This window comes from Rhincodon typus, chromosome 26, assembly GCF_021869965.1.
Source record: "Rhincodon typus isolate 14 chromosome 26, sRhiTyp1.1, whole genome shotgun sequence".
Classification (NCBI taxonomy): Eukaryota; Metazoa; Chordata; class Chondrichthyes; order Orectolobiformes; family Rhincodontidae; genus Rhincodon; species Rhincodon typus.
The window spans coordinates 2,566,540-2,570,980 of record NC_063357.1 but is presented as its reverse complement, the minus strand read 5'-3'; the positions used below and the strand labels follow the sequence as shown (position 1 = coordinate 2,570,980).

General features: G+C 47.5%; 1 protein-coding gene across 1 annotated transcript in view; it reads left to right on the top strand.

The window, feature by feature from the left end:
* LOC109923186 (solute carrier family 13 member 5-like) overlaps positions 1 to 4,441 on the top strand; it is a 60,046-nt gene that overhangs the window by 50,355 nt on the left and 5,250 nt on the right. The gene's annotated exons all lie outside the window — the stretch shown is intronic.

Here is a 4,441-nt window from a genome sequence, read left to right as displayed (position 1 = left end):
GACAGTGCGGCGTTCCCTCAGCACTGACCCTCCGACAGTGCCCACTCCCTCAGCACTGACCCTCCGACAGTGCCCACTCCCTCAGCACTGACCCTCCGACAGTGCGGCACTCCCTCAGTGCTGTAGTGGAGACTCAGTTTGAATTCCATGGTCACATTTCTGGAGTGGGTCTTGAACTCCTGATCCTCTGATTTTCATTAAGAGTATATTCCTTTTACAGTTAAATTTGAAACTTCAACAGATGTTGACTTTCTCTGAGCAAATTGGACGCAGTCAGTCACAGGATGATTTACACTGGGGCTGTGACAACAAAAGGGAGCATTTATGTGGCACCTTGAGCATTGTAAAACATGCTGAAGGACTGATAGTTAACAATTTTAACAATGAGTGAGATTACAGGAATTTGGAACTGCTGTGTTTGAAATCTGCCCCTTTAATTAACCTATCAATATGTTTCTGTAAACTGTATCCCTCTCGCACATTACCTTTCCACCTATTTTTATGTTGTTTGCACGTTTGGCTATGGACATTCACTTCCTTCCTCCAAGTCATTAATCTACGTTTGTAAACAGTTACAGTCTCAGCACTGATCCCAGTGGAACCCCACTGGTGACATGTTACCAACCTGGAAAAGAGCTCCTTATTCCCACTCACGGTTTCCTGCCCATGAGCCAATTCTCTATCCATGCTAATATACTACCTCCAGCACCATGAGCTCTCCTGACTTTACCTTCTGTGAAGTACCTTGTCGAACTCCTTCTGAAAGTTCAAATACTTTGGTTCCCCTACTTTGGTTCTACTGGTTCCCCTCTGTTCGCACTGGTTGAGACCTCCTCAAAATACTCTAATAAATTAGTCAGGCATGATTTCCCTTTCATGAAGCCACACTGATTCTGCTTGGTTAGATTATGATTTTCCAAATGTGTTGCAATGACTTCCTTAGTAATTGATTCCAATACATTTCCAACAATTGATGTTAGGCTAATCTGCCTGGAGTTACCCACTTTTTGCCTCCCTCTATTTTTGAATAGAGCTGTCACATGAGCAGTTTTCCAGCATAGACATTGTCAATGTGGACTTCAATGAGACTTCTGACAAGGTTCCTCATGGTAGACTGGTTGATAAGGTTCGATCACATGGAATACAGGGAGAACTGACCAATTGGATACAAAATTGGCTTGATGGTAGGAGACAGAGGGTGGTCATGGAGGGTTGCTTTTCAGACAGGGGGTCTGTGACCAGCGGTGTGCCACAAGGATCGGTGCTGGGTCCACTGCTTTTTGACATTAATATAAATGATTTGGATGTGAATATAGGAGGTATAGTTAGTAAGTTTGCAGATGACACCAAAATTGGAGGTGTAGTGGACAGTGAAGAAGGTTACCTCAGAGTACAGTGGGACCTTGATCAGATGGGCCGATGGGCCGAGGAGTGGCAGATGGAGTTTAATTTAGATAAATGTGAGGGGCTGCATTTTGGAAAAGCAAATCAGGGCAGGACTTATACACTTAATGGTAAGGTCCTGGGGAGTGTTGATGAGCAAAGAGACTTTGGCGTGCAGGGTCATAGTTCCTTGAAAGAGGAGTCACACTGTAGACAGGGCGGTGAAGAAGGTGTTTGGTACACTTGCCTTTATTGGTCAGTGCATTCAGTATAGGAGTTGGTGGCTCTACAGGACATTGGTTAGGCCACTTTTGGAATATTGCATTCAGTTCTGGTCTCTCTGCTGTAGGAAGGATGTTGTGAAACTTGAAAGGCTTCAGAAAAGATTAACAAGAATGTTGCCAGGGTTGGAGGGTTTGAGCTACAGGGAGAGGCTGAATAGGCTGGATCTATTTTCCCTGGAATATTGGAGGCTGAGGGGTGACCATATAGAGATTTATAAAATCATGAGGCGCATGGATAGGGTGAATAGACAAGATCTTTTCCCTGGGGTGGGAGAGTCCAAAACTAGAGGGGCATAGGTTTAAGGTGAGAGGGGAGCGATTTAAAAGGGACCTAAGGGGCAACTCTTTCACACAGAGGGTAGTGCGAGTATGGAACGAGCTGCCAGAGGAAGTGGTGGAGGCTGGTACAATTACAACATTTAAAAGGCATCTGGATGGGTATATAAATAGGAAGGGTTTAGAGGGATATGGGCCAAATGCTGGCAAATGAGACTAGATTAATTTGGGATATCTGGTTGGCATGGACGAGTTGGTCTGAGGGATCTGATTGCACACTGTATAACTCTATGACTATGAGTTTTGGAAGACTATAACCAATACATCCACTATCTCCGTAGCTACCTGTTTTAGGATCCTAGGATGTAAGCCATTAGGGCCAGGGGACTTAGCCCCATTGGGCTTAGTATGTAGTGATGGTGATGGGACCTAATTCCTCCCCTGTATTCTTTAGTACTAATGGGATGTTTGAAGTATCTTCCACTGTCAAGACTGATGTAAAATATCTTTGTGCCCCAAAATTCTCTCCCCAGATTCATTTACTAAGGGCTCTGATTGTCAGGTTTTGTATTAATATTCCTCACTGGTTTTCCCGATTAGTTTATTTTCTCTGTCACTATTTTCTTCTTTGTCCTCCTTTGCTGGATTCTGAATTTATCCCAGTCTTAGGGTCTGTCACTGACTTTGACCTTTTTATGCTTTTTCTTTCAACTTAATATTCTCCTTAGCTCCCTCGGTTGTTTATTTCCCTCTCTTAGGGACTTTCCTCCCTTTCAGAAAGAGTGTGGGCCCTAATGTTGCTGAAGGCACACCCAGCAACCAGACGGGAGTCTTGTCGGGGCAATAATCCCAAAGGAGCTCCAGCTCCAGAGTGAAGCAGGATACAGTTAGGACCAGGAAGGACAGAGTGCCTGCTACTCTAGCAGTTTCAGAGTGTTTGCTGAGGAACAATCCACTCATCATACGACTGGAAATCCAACCAAGGACGTAATCATAGAATCCCTACAGTGTGGAAACGGGCCATTCAGCCCATCTAGCCCACACTGCCCCTCCCACCCATTTCCCCATGCCTAACCCACCAAATCTACACACCCCTGGACACTGTGGGGCAATTTAGCACGGCCAATCCACCTAGCCTGCACATCTTTGGACCGTGGGGTGAAACCCACGCAGACACAGGGACAACATGCAAACTCCACACAGATAGTCGCCCGAGGCTGGGATCGAACCCGGGTCCCTGGTGCTGTGAGGCGGCCGTGCTAACCACTGAATCACCGTGCCGTCACGTGAATAAAGCTGGATACGCTGCGTGTTGTGAGACTTGTTTCAGAGTCTGCCCCAATCCTGACACAGTATTCCAAGCTCCCACCCTGTCGCAGGCTCAGAACATTCCCCACGATACAGCCCGGGAACAGCCGGAGATTTATTTTCTTGCCAGAGCCATGGCTGCTGACCAGGATCCAGTCCCCAAGACACTGATAACGGAAACTAAATGGCCCATTGGCCCCGCGTCAGCTCAGACAGCAAGGTATCATGGCTAATCCTGACCCTGCTGGGATCAGGCACCCCAGAGTTAATTCACTCCAGAGCTGCTCAGTAAAGTTTCACCTTGTTTACAAGAGTTCTGGGGTTCAGGAGGTTTAACTCTGGAAGGGCTGGAATAAGGAAGAGGTTTGGGGAGGACCAACATTCATCTCATAGTCATGCAGCACAGAAACGGACCCTTCGGCCCAACCAGTCCGTGCTGACCACGTTCTCACTAGTCCCACCTGCCTGCTCCTGGACCATATCCCTCCCAAACTTTCCCATCCATGGACCTGTCCGAATGTTTTTTTCAAACGTTGTAACTGTGCCCACATCCACCACTTCCTCAGGAAGTTCATCCCACTCTGTGCGTGAAAAGGTTGCCCCTCGTGCCCTTTTTAAATCTTTCTCCTCTAACCTTAAAAATATGCCCCCTAGTTTTGAAATCCCCCTACCCTGGGGGAAAAGGCCCCTGTCTATTTGCCCTATCCATGCGCCTCATGGTTTTATAAACCTCTATAAAGTCACCCCTCAGCCTCCTACGCTCCAGTGAAGAAAAGGTCCCATCCTATCCAGCCTCTCCTTATAACACAAACCCCCCCCCCATTCCTGGTAATGTCCCGGTAAACCTCCCATTTAATAATATCCTTCCTATAACAGGGTGATCACAACTGGATACAGTGATCCAGTGGGTCCCTGTAACATAGTAACCAACAAAACTGCAGGGGTCCCAAATCCAACCTGCTGTCCCCTTCCTCATTTCAACCAGATGCTGAATTCCATAATGGAGTGACCTGGCACCGACCCCCCCTTTAACCTGGCACTGACCCCCCCTTAACCTGGCACCGACCCCCCCTTTAACCTGGCACTGACCCCCCCTTAACCTGGCACCGACCCCCCCTTTAACCTGGCACTGACCCCCCCTTAACCTGGCACCGACCCCCCCTTTAACCTGGCACTGACCCCCCCTTAAC